The sequence below is a fragment of the Metopolophium dirhodum genome, chromosome 7 (genome assembly GCF_019925205.1).
Source record: "Metopolophium dirhodum isolate CAU chromosome 7, ASM1992520v1, whole genome shotgun sequence".
Taxonomy (NCBI): Eukaryota; Metazoa; Arthropoda; class Insecta; order Hemiptera; family Aphididae; genus Metopolophium; species Metopolophium dirhodum.
Window position 1 is genome coordinate 19,192,077 of NC_083566.1, and position 15,457 is coordinate 19,207,533.

Genomic DNA, 15,457 nt, shown 5'->3' on the forward strand with positions numbered 1-15,457 from the left:
TGACAATAAATGTATATTCGAATTCTGATTTTTTGGTATCTAAATATTCTTAAACACCATATTTGTAGCTACTTAGACTTCTATACCATTTAGAGAGTGTATGTGGTGATAAAAACTTCTTTTTTTTCTAAAATAAAAACCACCATTTTTTACCGTACAATTTTTAAACACGTAATGTTTTTTTTTTCGATAATGGTATGCATCTTAATCGAAATTCGAATGAGTAGCTTTTCTAAGTTATTACACTTATACTGTTAGGACGAAAATTACAACTCACTACTTACAACATCATATTAGCTCAGGAATTTTTAAATAAATAGAATAAAAAAAAATTAGATAGACAATATTACTATATTAAAAATCACTATTATACGTGTCTGTTTATACCGTGTGCCAAGTTGAAATTTTAAGCTATTATAGATTTGTATTTTGATGACGCTGAACAAAAGCAATCAACTACATTTAAAAAAAAAACCTGATAGTTTCCTCATTTAAAAATAAAAATATACTTACAATAAAATAAACTTTTTTCTCACTAATTAAACAAATCAGAAATTGCATTTTTAAATTTCTTCTTGGAAGCTAAATAAAAGGAAATTGTGTGATCTGCATATTAAAATCGATGTTTAACAGAAATTCTTAAAATGTTTAAGGGAAAAAAAAGAAATACTTTTATTCTGATAGGTCTGAAAGAAAATCTATAACTACATTTTAATCGTAGCCATCTTTTTGACAAATAAAATAAATTATGTCACACAATAATACAATATACAGGAACAGGGTGTATCAAAAGTCTTCAATCGATTTCAAAAATTTATATTTATTTAAAAAATGAAGATATAAGGGTGAAATAAAGTAAAATATATTCTTAAAATAGATAAGTTTTATTAATCAGTCAAGCATTAATACATGAGTCACTAACTTGCGATTAACCGTTGCCGAACTATATGTATATCAGTTCGTAATCGGATGAAGACTTTTGAAACACTCTGTATAATAAGCTGTGTATATTTTACAGAATACCTTTAACTAATAATTAGTGTAATCAAATGAACAGCTAATTATATGATCACTCGTGCCGTCAATGAACTTATTAAGTGGTGCAGTGAATAAAGTTGAGTTGTAGGCATATTATAATATCTTTTTTAAATTTAAATACACAGCAGGCGCCCTTGACTTTAAGCCAAACCACCGGTGCATCAATTATTCTGAAAAGTATTATTATAATACTATTCGGCGTTTTATAATAATGTACATAATAATATATAGTTGAACTGCATAATAATATGTTATAATATGCGAAACGAGATATGTTGTTACATCGTAGTCGTTTATTACCACGACTGCAGGCGACGAAGTTAACGTTTATAGATTTGTGACAGTTATAATATTATTATGTCATTCAACGCATTCATGTCGTTAAAAAAATATGACCGGTACAAAAACTGCACTCAATTTAAAAAAAAAAAAAAATGACGCACTAAATTATTATAGTGCATCCACGTCACCTCCCGTCACAACGGGTTTACTGGTATAATACCGTTTATTAATCTCACGAACAACCCTATACACTGCTGTTTATTCCACACTTATAATAATTATATTATATACTCGTATTAATAACATGCATTGCTGACGAATAGTTTTCAAAACAAAAAAAAATAGTGATACCTACACATCACACTATAATTCCCGCTACGATCAAATTGCGTTTCTCCTGTCTGTTTAATATATTATGTTGTACAGCGATTGTGTAAAATAATAATAAGAGTGTTCGAAAACCGTTCTCTGCCAACAGCGGCGCATAAATACGTGGAAACATTTTCATTAAAAAGCACTGTCGCGCAGATATTTTTACAAACTCGTTTTTTTTAACCAAACGTTTTGATTTGTATTTTGTTTGTGTTAAACTTTTTGTTTCCGAAAACAATTTATTTTCAAACTGTTTTGCAATAAATAACGATAATTACTGCAATGTAATAATATATTTGACGTCTAAAACGTAAATAATATCTGTTTTCGCTGTTTAAATACATTTATACGATTGATAAGCAGTGGCATATTGTTGGGAGGGGGGCAGGTTGATGATGGATCCCTCCTTGGAAAGTGGATCTCAGATTTTTTATGCGTCTATTTTGATCTATTTGCATTTAAGTTATAATATCTGTAAAAACTAAATTGTCAAATTAGCAATAAATAAAAATAAATGCTTAAGGTAAAGTCCTTAAAAAAAAAAATTTAAAAGTTGATTTATGAGGGGCGTCGAGGTTAGGTTAGGTTAGGAGAGACCTCCGTAACAAGAGTGGTATTAAAAACAATTTAATCACTGCAGCCCCGCCCACAGGGCGTGCTCCAGATATGCCACTTTTGATAAGTGTGATGCATATATTATTGTACGAAATAAGTATAAATATATACTCAATAAATGAAAAATATTTCCGGTACATATAATTTTTTATGACAAGCCCACAACAATACATTAAATTATTGTGGTATACTATAATATTATATTGCAGTAATCGTAAAAACGAACGAGTCGAAAACAAACGAGAAGTGTAAAATTATTTTGTTGAAAAACAGAAAAATGTACACGTCGCATCGTCATAGAGGAGGATGTATTGTTGATTTTTCGGAGTGGCTATTATTTGGATTTTTAAGGGGAAAACGCGAATTTTCTCCCGCGATATTTATTGTAGACCAATCATAATATTTTACTGCCGTTTGTTATACATTGTACCGTGTAAAAGAAAAAGAATCTTCTAACCATTTGTATCGTCACTGGGTAGGTACTTATACTATACATCTGTCGGGTTGAAACAAAACGAGCTCAAAACTAATGTGTATTTGTCTATAGAAAACTTCTCCATGGTCACTATCGTTAGGTCGACCGTATTCAAGTAATTTGCTTTTACGATGCTTTTACCTATATATGACTATATCCTATGTACATAACGATATAAAAGATATTCTGAGATATATATATTATATACAATACATATGCGACTATATATATTATATATATGTTATTTAACAAGTTTTATGGTACTTAAGACCATATTATTATTATTATATCATTTTACCTGATTGTATGGTTTTTAAAAGGATGCTATAACCGCACGCGTTGTCTCTGTCTTACAAACGCGAATTGTACGTTCTGAATAATCTATTTAACTCTAGTATGCATAATATAAGAATTTATCTATGATCAAATTTAAAAGTAAGAGATAGATAAATAGTAGATTATCTAGTGAACCTCATAGGTTTTATTTTAGATTATAATTTTGAAGCAAGCTATAAGTATTTTAAAATGCACAAACAATTTACAATTTAAAAATACTTGTATAATTTGCTTTAAAATTAAAATATTAAAAAAAAACCTATGATGTTCATTAGATAATATTCTTACTTTTAAATTTGATAATTGTTAAATTCCGTCCAATATTAATCATAACATAATATTAATATTAAATGGATTATTCAGAATGTACAATTTGTCATGTTACGCGTTTGCAAGACGGAGACAGCGCATGCGCGTGTAGCGTCCTCTTAATTATAACCATATAATATTAGTACATCCACAGATAAATATATTTTCTCAAAATATAGTTAGTATTTATATACATATACCTAGTATGAAAACTAAACTAAACCTATATTAAATATTTTTTTTCACCATTTTTATTTCATTTAATGAACATTGAATTGCATATGGTCAAAATTTAATTTACAAGAATAATAATTTCTACAAGTTCATAAAGTGAAATATGTTTAAAGCCCACAAAATATAGGAAGATGACAAATGTATAGCACTTATTTATTCTAATTACAAATAAGTCGATATGTGAAAAAAAATTATGAATTAAAAATAAACTACTCGGGTTGTTTATCCCAAAACCTAAGAAAATGTCAAATAAGGTAATATTAATTCAATAGTTATTTAAAGTAAGTAGTTGTTGCATTTTCAATTAGGTAATAGTAATTTATTATCGATATACCGAAATTAAATGAATAAAACCTACTGAGGACTTTTAATAGGTCGAATAAAAATATATAGTTTGTACGTTATTGACAAAAATATATATATATTGCTCGATCCAACAAACGATCAGAGACATATATAAAAGCATTAACATAAAACCAAATGGGTTCATGGTTGTGTGTATACGTATGCGGCTAAATTCATTCTGACCATTCCGATGTAAAAAAGACAACAATAATAATATATATATACTGAATTCTAAAATTTTATATGGTGATACTATAATATTGTGAGGTCGATAACAAGCCAAAAATTCCCTCTTGTTGTGGTGGTCCATATACTGCAGTGTGCGTACAATATTCTATCCACTTTCACCAATTTGTTTTTATGTACGTACCACAATATTTCTCTACGTTATTTTTATTCCTCGCCACCGCATACAATATAGTAAGATATTTGGTCAAATTTTAAGGAAGTCTAAATTGTTTTTCAAATTAAGCATAAGTTTACAGATTTGCATAACCACGCCCCTATCAATGTTTTGAATATTTTTACCATTCCCTATATAAAAAATAATGCATATTGTATAATAATAAACAGTAATAGTTCATACATAATAGGTATAGATGACCTAATGAAAGAATATTAATATATTAATAACAGCAAAACATGTAAAAATGTACTCGACTTAGATAGATACTACAGTGAATTCCTTTAATCGAATAAAATATAATTTTTTTCCTGGATTAGACTAAATAGGTTGGGGAAAAATAAAAACTTACTGTTTCTAGAAACTTATCAATATAAAATTCTTATTTCTCATTAATTTGTAAACTAATACTGATCATTCAAATATTATACAAGCTATAAAATAATGATGATCGTCAAACGTAGGGCACTTGGAAGTCATTTGTGTGGGCTAAGCCCCAATTAGGGCTCTTGCGCATACGTAATACAAATTGGCGCAATCGGACTTGCAGATTAAATTTTCGTCCAAATTTCGTCATTGCCGTGTATGTGTTTGGAGCGGATGGGAAAACATTTTTTTTTATTTCAGAAATATATTTGACCCAGCGATATAATACGTGTGTTGTAACTTGTAGTACCATGACTGTATAATAATATCCGAACAACAAACTTCCAGTTCATATAGTAATTCGTAAAACGAGTGTCTAAGTGTTCGACGACGGATGATATATTATACACGAGATAAACGGCGGCGAAACTTTATGATAAATAAAATATAAGCCATCCCACTGCAAGTATAATTTCTGAGGATTAAAATGTGAATATCATAAATAATATACAATAAGATATATTATTATCTAACGGTGAAACTAGCTTAGCTTTATTCGACGCAGTGTTCTGTTCGCGTCGAAAGTGATCGCTGTTATATACCACGCGTGTGCGGTTGGCGCCGTCGGTCCACGCATTGTCTTATTATTTACTATAATATTATCGTCAAACTAAACATTGAACCGCTGCACAGACTGGTGCAACCAAAATCGTAAAGGGCCGTGTATATATTTGTATTAGTTAGGTATAAGTATGATGACTGTAGTGGTTAACTGGCCGGTTGCTAGGATACTGAAAAAGGAGTGCAATAATAATAATAATAATAATAATAATAATAATAATAGAGTACTTATCTCGGTCTAGGTAACGACGCATAGGCAAGACGAATAGAAGCCATAGAGGACTGCGGGCGCCTCGTTGACGACGTCACTGGTGATTATGACCTGTGTGATTAAGACCTGGACAACAAATCGATTCTATAAATCTCGAGGTGTAGAGGTACTGTTCCAGGTCCATCGCGCCAGATATGTTTTGGTGGATTCTGCCGTCTGCAGGCAACGCCAAAACTTACATAAAAAGTTCTAGATTTTTTAAAACGTGTTTTTTATTTGATCGCCGGTGTCAATCTTATTTTTCTTTTCGTTATCAACTCGATCTTCGTTCGTCCGTCGATTACTTTCCCTACAAACGGTATTAGGTAGTCAATGTTTCAATTGCCCGTCGTTAAATTATCGCAGGTACCGACTCACTGTTATACTATACATCAGGGGTAGCCACTAACCTTAATTTTGGGAGATAAAATTTATAAAGCTAATTTGAGACGAGTCACAATCTGTTGTTTTTGTCGTAATCTGGCACGGTTGAAACACAACACTAGTTTGGGCTACACAATATACTGAAGAGCACCACCGATCCTAATAGAATTATATTTATTAATTTTACTCTAAGCTTGGTTTCAAGTGCCACACGAAACTGATTTAAGAGCCGCATGCGGCTCGTGATCCTCGTTGTGGCCACCTCTGCTATACATAATTCAATAAAAATAATAATAAACAATTAATATTTTCTTCTCTTTTATCATATTATATTCTCAGATTCAGACAGTACCGATGTTTATGTTTATTTGTTATTTAAATATTAAACTTGTGTTTACATATTCAACTACAAGTAAATTCCTTATTTATGATGATGATTGATGGTAAAATGTATTGGTGACAACTATCACCTCTAAGAACAATTATTCAAAAATTATATATAAAATAAATATAATTTTGCAACGTTTTTATAATTATGAACTTATTTTAACTTTAGATTCTGAGCGGAACGATGAATGTATTGATTTTGGAATGATGTATGGTTTCAATTTTTTTTTGTCCGTCATCACTTTTTGGGGAACTATAAAAATTCTTTAATGTTCTACTTCGTCATGTTTTCTGGTAGGAAAGCGAGTCTAGTTAGTAATTGGGGGTGTGAAAAGTAAAAGTGGCATTTTACTCAAAATCTTCATATAAGTTGTTTATTCATAAATTAAAAAATACATAGTAATAATTATTATCATTATTTTTTTATAAGAGTTTTAAGTTAGAATTTTGATGGATTTCGAAAAAATCTCGAAAATTTACAAAATATTTTGTAATTAAAAATTCATAAATATTCAATTTTTATAGCTTATGGTTGAACATTTAAAACGAGGTTCCTCATATTAAGTAGTTTATACTTCATAGTTTCATTTTGTAACCTAAAATCTAAAAAGTATATAAACTCTTTTTTTATAGCTATTGTGTTGTAATTTAAAATTATTATTCGTGTGTTCTTGAACTTTTAAAGTATTTTATTATATTTTATACACACAATGACATTTTAAAAATATGCGATGTTTTGCCAAAAATTAAGTATTATACTAATACTACAAATAGTATATTGTAATAACAAATGAATTACTTTAATAGCAATATAAAAAAAACATATCATGAAATATCGGTACTTGATGTAGGTTGACAGACTGCCCTCGCTCAGAAACGTTTTTCGTATACCTACAATATAATATAATATCATTGATTTCAAAGATAAAATTTATTAAAGTGACCCACATGACACCTAATGTACGGCAAAGTGGTAATCATACTAGCCCACCTATTTCGTATTGTTAGAATGATGGCAGGTTTTTAGCGATTCGATTGATTAAAAATTCAAATATATCTCTTTTAAGATTTATTAATATTTAAAAAACTAAACGTTATAATGAATTTCTGATACTTTTATCGTCTTAAAGACATAAAATCTCACATTTATACTTAAACTAAATTTTTAAAATCAAATTTTCAGATTGGTAAATCGTTGTGTGAAGCGAAGAACTTTTACACGTATAAGATAGGCAATTACAATGAGCCGGGTCCAATGACGTCACGCATCTTTTTTAAATTGCTCATAAAGTCATAACTTATTAAAAAATGTGAGTAGAAACGTAAAACCTATACAATTATTCTTAGAGTTGAACATTCTTTGAAATAGAAAAAAACTTCTTTTTTGTCACGTATGCCCCTGCAATATTTTAGGATAGTAAAATTTAATAAAACATATAATAATTACAGTATATCACAAAATGTGTATAATATAATATTATTAAACATCCGAGAACGTGTTTTTAGAAACAATGTACATTAACAAGATGCATACTTTGATGAATTTAATGAATTCAAAACCATGCAGTCTAATATATTATCGCAACTATGACAACTAAGACACGACAAATTTGTGTAACGTTAAAGCTATTTTTTCATATTATAATATAATATAATACATATTTGTTTTTTTCTCTCTCAAGATGTTTTTACATTAATAAAACCATTTTAATTCATCATTGTCAAAGAAAAGAAAAAAAACATGTTTTAAGGAAATACATATTTTATCACAATATTAAAAATTATATTATGATCTTATTTCTTTGTTTTATTCTTTTCATAGTTTTAAAATTATATTTCAATTCCGTATTAAATATTCAAAAATGGCCAAACAAAAAAACATTGATGCTGATGTATATTTTTTTTATATTTTTTTAGTTTTCACCTCTAAGCGTTTTTTAAGCGATATGATAAATGTATTCGTAAACCCGGTTGATTTGAAATTTATACCGTTCACTGAGGTTTCCATTTTGTTCACAAAATGATAAAAGCTGTTTTTAAGACCATGTTCAAATTATGAGAGACATTTTTTAATACAAAATAAGTTGAATGGTGTTAAATTTAAATTCGTAATTTTTCCTATTATATTTGAACAATTCAAAATCGTATACTAATAAATTATTATTAATAAATTATATCCATATTCTAATAACCGTAACGGTTGACGTCGATCAATCAAAACGTTCTGATTTCGTGTTTAGTAATCATCAATAGGTCTCCACGTTTTTAAACAATTTTATTATTTTTTCATAGTTTAATTAAAATTGTATTTACGTATATTGTATATTTATTTTTTTAGTTGAGATAACTCAACATTTATCTTTAATAATATTTTATTACATTTGATGAAAGCACTATAAAAATATTTACAAGTTACGAGTATACTACCTATATTTATTAAATATTTTTTTTTGTTTTAATGATAATTAATGATAATATTACCAGTGATCTGATATTTGAAATCAGAATTTAAAGTAGGTACCTTCTATATTTATAAAATTACAAAAATCATCAAAGTTATTTAATTGGATAAAAAAATATAAAAATAACAGTTGCATAATTTACTTAGAACCATTATTTTTATTGTTTGAGTCATTTTTTACCACCAAATTGAACTATTCCACACGACATCAGCAAATATTGGCATTTTTCCAATGCCTGAAGTTTAATTTTCTGTCTGTTTGATAGCTATTGATATGTAATAGTTGCTTGTTCCTAACTTTAAAACTGTATAATATAGATTTATTTTATTTTTTATAATTAATTGCGGAATTGCTTGAAATTCAATGGCATTTCAATTACCACGCGTCCAGTTGCATTAGCTAAACTTAAACAAATTGTATTTTTAAGTTTAGAAATAAAATGTAAGCCGTTATGGCTAAGATAGGCATGATTTTAGTCTGTTTAAGCTTTAAACCGAACAAATTTACACTCATATTTTAAACTTATATATAATAGCTGGTAATGTGATACTATAATAACCGTTGGCGGTGTAACGAAAACATTACAAATTACACATAATACACGACTTTAATCATGGAATTAGTTAGTAGTGATGTATAGTATATCATAAAGATAATAGATAACGTGATTAAAAATAGTAACTCCACCAATCGTTTGCAGTCATCATATTGTACCTATACAATTTACATTATATATACATTTTACCGTTGACTAGGTCTTATATTATAATATATTATAGGTATGTAATTATTATGGTATTATTGGTATATTGCTTTGGTCGTTCGTGTATAATAATATTTTACTTATGGCAGTTACACATCGCTCAAAAAAACATACAAATAAAAATAAGATATAAAAATAATTGGGAAACCTAAAATCCATTTCCTCTGGTGATAGGATTATCAAATATGAATGATAAAACATTTAATATCACACGAAATCATTGAACTATATTCCAAGTTCTAGCTGCAGATATGGTATACATATAGATAAATGATAGTTGGTAATAATATAATGTTCGAAAAAACAGAGCAAAAACATATAGACATATAGACATATAGCATTTTCAATATATTTTATGAACCAACTAAATTCAGTTCGCTATCAAAAATAACCGTTAAAGTTTGAGATCAAATCATTATATTATATAAAACGTGTATACAAAAAAAAACACACACATCGTTGCAAAATCAATACGTAATTTATCGCTCCGTTCAGAATCTAAAAGACTTCCCTAACAGTACATGTATAGGTCCATTATGCATCGACGAGCGCTGCAGTACATCAAATACAAACCGAAACACAATAACTCGTTAAAATATTATAATATAATATATTATTTTACCTATACGCGTATATAGGTATCAATAATAACGGATTTGAAAAAATCAAAAAGGCACGAAATCTTAACGCCGACTGATCAGAACATAATATTATCATCGTGCGCGTACTCGCGGCTGGCCAGAATAATAACAACTCGGCACCGCCGCTATCGTCTGGGAAATATTTGTTTTTTTGACAACAGCCTAGGGCGATTTTCTAATTTTCTAAACGGGCATTTAAATAGTATATTAATTCTTTGAATTTCTAAATTTATAAATATTGTACCTATTTGAAATGTATGCAAAAATAATTATCATTAATCTGGTTATTATTGTGTTAACAATATCTACTTAACCGACCTAACGGTTATTTTGTTTGTGCTTCCAGTATCTTTTATAGAGCACTATACTATTTCAGAAAATTATTATTCCGCTCCATAAACTATCAGATATTAATTTCTGGTAATTCCACCTGCAATTATACTCAGTCAACCGTATTATTAAAAGCTTTCCGAGCTTGCACTGAAAATGATATAATCGTTCAAATTCAATACGAAACTATTCTTAACAGTATACAGTTATAACACATTTTGTTTATTTGATTAAAAATCTTGCCTCTGCATCTTTTTCAGTTGATACAATTTTATGAGAATTTATTATACTATTCATTGCCTTGAAAGTTATTTTTGTCTTCAATTTAAGTTATTTGATTTATAAACCGTTTCGATTTTCCTACCTAGTAACATTTTGTCGGGCTTAGGTATAATATTTCCAGCTTGTTTCACGTCTTTTTGGAAGTGTTAACCAATCGACTTAGAACAAAATTATAATTTTTATATTTAAATTATAATATTTGGTATCAAATGAAAGGTGAGAACCTTTTTTACTTATGCGGAATAGACTGTACTGCAATCTAAAAGCGTATAGTCTACTAGTGTGTAACATTAAATATAGTATATATTTAACCTATTTTTATCGTTACATTTGTCATCGAATAAAATATATTTAATCATCAGTTTCTTAATTAGAAATTAAATCTGTCGACACTCGACGTAGTATAGTAGATGTTTCATTTAGCTTTTACCGTTAGTTATAATATTATAGGACAGTATTTATTTACAGATTAAAGTTTATTATTGTAAAGTACAATGTTGCGTAGCGCATAGATTAGGTAAATTTGCAGAAATATTCTTTAACGCATTTCGTTATTAAAATTAGAATTTAACTTACTACTATCACCAAAATATTTAATTTACTATGTCTATAAGCATATTCTACGCATACGTTTATCGAATAAAATTTTGTTCATTACTTTCGTCAGTTGTAGTAGGAAGAAAGCTTAGCTAAGGCTATGTTAACTACTTAAGTTGTAGTATTAATCATGTTTAATAGTAACATAATATACCTAATTGGTATAGATGGTATACGTTTATCTATCATATAAATATTAAATGTCATACCAATTAATATTATTTTACTGTTATAAAATAATATCCTAACAAAAACACTCCACCATAATCCGTATAAAAAATAAGGCTCTAAAAGTTGTGGTATCATTTTAAAGGTACCTAAGTCTTTGAACAATAGATATAATTTACGTTAAAATAGTCTGCTAAAAAATTGATGATAAAATCAAGCTAAGTTCAATTTTTTGCAGATTATTTTGACATAATAGATATCTATTGTTCAAAGACTTAGCTACCTTTAAAATTATATTTAGAGCTGTTTTTTTTATATACTTAGTCTTTTTTTACACGAAGTATGTCAGAGTGTTTTCGTTTGTTTTCTCACTCAAACCGCAAAGCTACAACAAAAATATTTGCTAAAATATTAGAGGAAAATAGACATAACTTTAGTCGAAAATAATCTGAAGGAAAATGGGAACCAACCTGCTTTTTATAGAGGAAAATGGAACCACCCATTATTTCGGGAACATATTGGTTTTACAATGATGTTTTTTTTGTTTTTTGTTTATTGGTTGCTATAGGTGTCGGATAGTGCACTGCAATGCGGGCCGCGGGGAATATTATCTAATAAATTGTTGAAAATACGCTACAAAAACTACATCTACGTAAGATTTTCAACTAGATTATTGTATTTTCAAACTTCATTATTTTACTACAAATTTGCTAAGCTGTCTCAAGGAATTTATTTCGTAAATCGTGTAGGTTGCTGTAATATAATATTATGATAAGGCAGTTAAGTGAGTGTTTCGCCTATGTGTGTATTTTAAAGCGCTATTTTCTTTTTATACTTAGCGTGACCCTGCCGGTGTCATAGGATTCTATTACCCTCCATAATTTGAGTCCGGGTGGTTAGATAATTAATATTTCATTGATTCAATAATATTTTTTTTTGAAAGATTAATTTTCAGACTGACAATAAAAGAAATGAACTACTATTTTTTTTTTTTTTTTATTCAATTGATTATTTCTTTTATTTATTTAATTTAATTTATAATTATGTAGCTTAAATCTTTCTATAATTTATAATAATTCCATTTTAAATAACTATATAACTATATATTTGTATCATAAAATATTCGCTATTTAATAAATAAATGGAAATTTAAAATATTTTAATAAGATTTTTGATATTAATTTACACAAAAAATATACTATATAATAGGTATTAGGATTATAACTTGAGAGAATATATCAAACAAATTTAATTTGGATTTTGGTAAATTCAGATGTTCGGTGTTACTCAATTCGATAAAATCGAGGTTTTGAATTTAGAATATTTCCAAGGTTCTTATGGATGGTTAGGATTTGTGTTAATTGGGGTATAAGATACATCGTTTTAAAATGTCAGTTATTATAAGGAATTATAAAATAGACGCTTCCCTTTAGTTCAGTGGTCTTCAACCATTAGTAGATGCGAATTAAAAGTAAACTCAATGTGCACGTCCGATGTTAGTCCTTTTGGAAATTCAAATATTATAAACAAACTAGACTACTCGAGTCTAGAGATTAATGTTCTTGACATTTGTTGTGTTTTTTTTTTAGTAACTCGGAAATATTTTGGGATTCTTTTGCAAATACCACATCTGTCACACTAGACCAAACATTTAATATATTATAGCTGAGTTGGTACACTACGTATAGGAATGTTTTAAGCGGAAATACGTTTTCAACATCTAGTGTAAAATTTTAATGGTTCAAAATTTCTGAGTAAAAAATTTTGTAAATGTACCTATGTGTCTTTAACGATTTATTTTATTTTGAGGGGAGCGTTTTATTCATTTAATAATACTACAATGATGATGTGTGTGAATCTTTTGTTGTATCTTTAAAACACTTCAAGTATAAAAATGAGTATCGCATTTTATTTGAAAATTAATAATTTACTAGGGGATTTTGGTATATTAGTTATTACCCTAGTATTTGTTTTTGAAGACCTACCTATTGTATTTTTGGTTACTCAATATTAAATGTACTTAAATATTTTGACAGTATCAAAAATATTGGTTTTTTTTTTTGGTCAATCACAAACTGTGCATTTCTGATTATAGTTCCATAACTAAGCATGTAAACAAAAAATAAACTTTTTTACATTTCATCAGAAAAATTGGATCAAAATAATTTTCCAAGTACAGCTATTTCTAATTTAAAGCAATATAGTATAGCACTGACAAACATCCAAATCACTGTCTTTATATTTATTATGGTATCTGCATAATAATAATAAATTATTGCACTTCAACTAAATTCGTTATAAATCTATTGCGAAATATGTAGGTAGGTATAGTTTACAAAACAAACAGATATTAAAATATTATATTACTCTTAAACTATTCATATAATAAAGTATTAAAAATGTATTTGTATGTTTCTTTGAAGTACATTTAAGACGAGTAATCGCTTGTTGGAGTTTATTTGCATTTTAATTTTAACGAAAGCACCTGTTATTACCCAGGATACATTTGAAAATTTTCCAAAAAAATCAAGTGCACAGTTTTAATATTATATTGTATTATATTATTGTACCGACATGGTACAATATTGTATTACATTATTGTACTGGTAGGGTACAGGGACAAGTCTGAGAGTAACGGATAACAGAAAGGCTTACATTATGCGAGTCCAAAAGATTATAAATTATAATACCTAATATGGCGTGGACTCTAATTTGTGTTCCACAAGCTCTGCAGAATGGAGGTCTTATAAATTACAAGAGATTTATACTTAATTGATTTTTGAAGAAATGGACTTATGGATTTATAATATGGTTGTTTGGTGCTCTGCACGTTTTGGGCTCGTGTATCCCTGTTGGTTATAATATTATCTTCTGTAATTATACGACATAGAGGTTTGTATTTTATATTATTTAATTATTTTTTAAACTTAATCAACACAGCTATTGAAGTAAGCATATTTTATTATAGCCTAAGCGAAACTGTTCGTTATAAGTCGGTACCCATCAATTATTATTTAGATATCTACGTGGAAATCATGTCTATGGTTCATCCACACACGTATACGGTATACCTATCCCTACTTTTACACAGGCTGTACACAAATTCATATAATATCAACACGATGATACATATTACATATATTTGTATGTCAATACAAAAAAAAATATTGAAAATGTATTGTATATAAACAATGATAAACAAAGCTTCCTATGTACCTATATAATATTGCCATTATCATTCGGGACTCAATAGTTTTTTTTTTTTAAACCATAAATAGTTCATTATTTCACGTAAGCCTAGGTTATTGCAGAGTTTATTCCGTAAAACTAGTTAACTACATGTTTAAATTATGAAACATATTATTTTACAGTAGGTATAAATACGTAACTATTACAAGCTCTATAAGTAGATAGGTATAATGTATAATGTTCTTGATAATTTAAATATCATAGCACGATGTTGAAAAATTTCGTTAATACGGTTATTGAAGATTTAGCTGAGTGTTACAAGCAATTTTTTGATGATATCATCTATCGGACATTTATAACGTATTTATAGATATCTGTAATGCGATAGAACTATGTATTTAAAATGATAAAAAAATCTTTTCTAGTATTCGAAAGTATAATAAATTCCTCTCGAGACCAATATTATGATCGTAAGTTTTATAACAAATTGAAAAATATATTCGATTTAGATGACCGCATCAATCATTTTTGTGTGAATAATTCAGCCCAAGATTTTGGGGTACCTAATGCATAAACAATTAATTTCTACTCTTATTAATTTTCCTCGT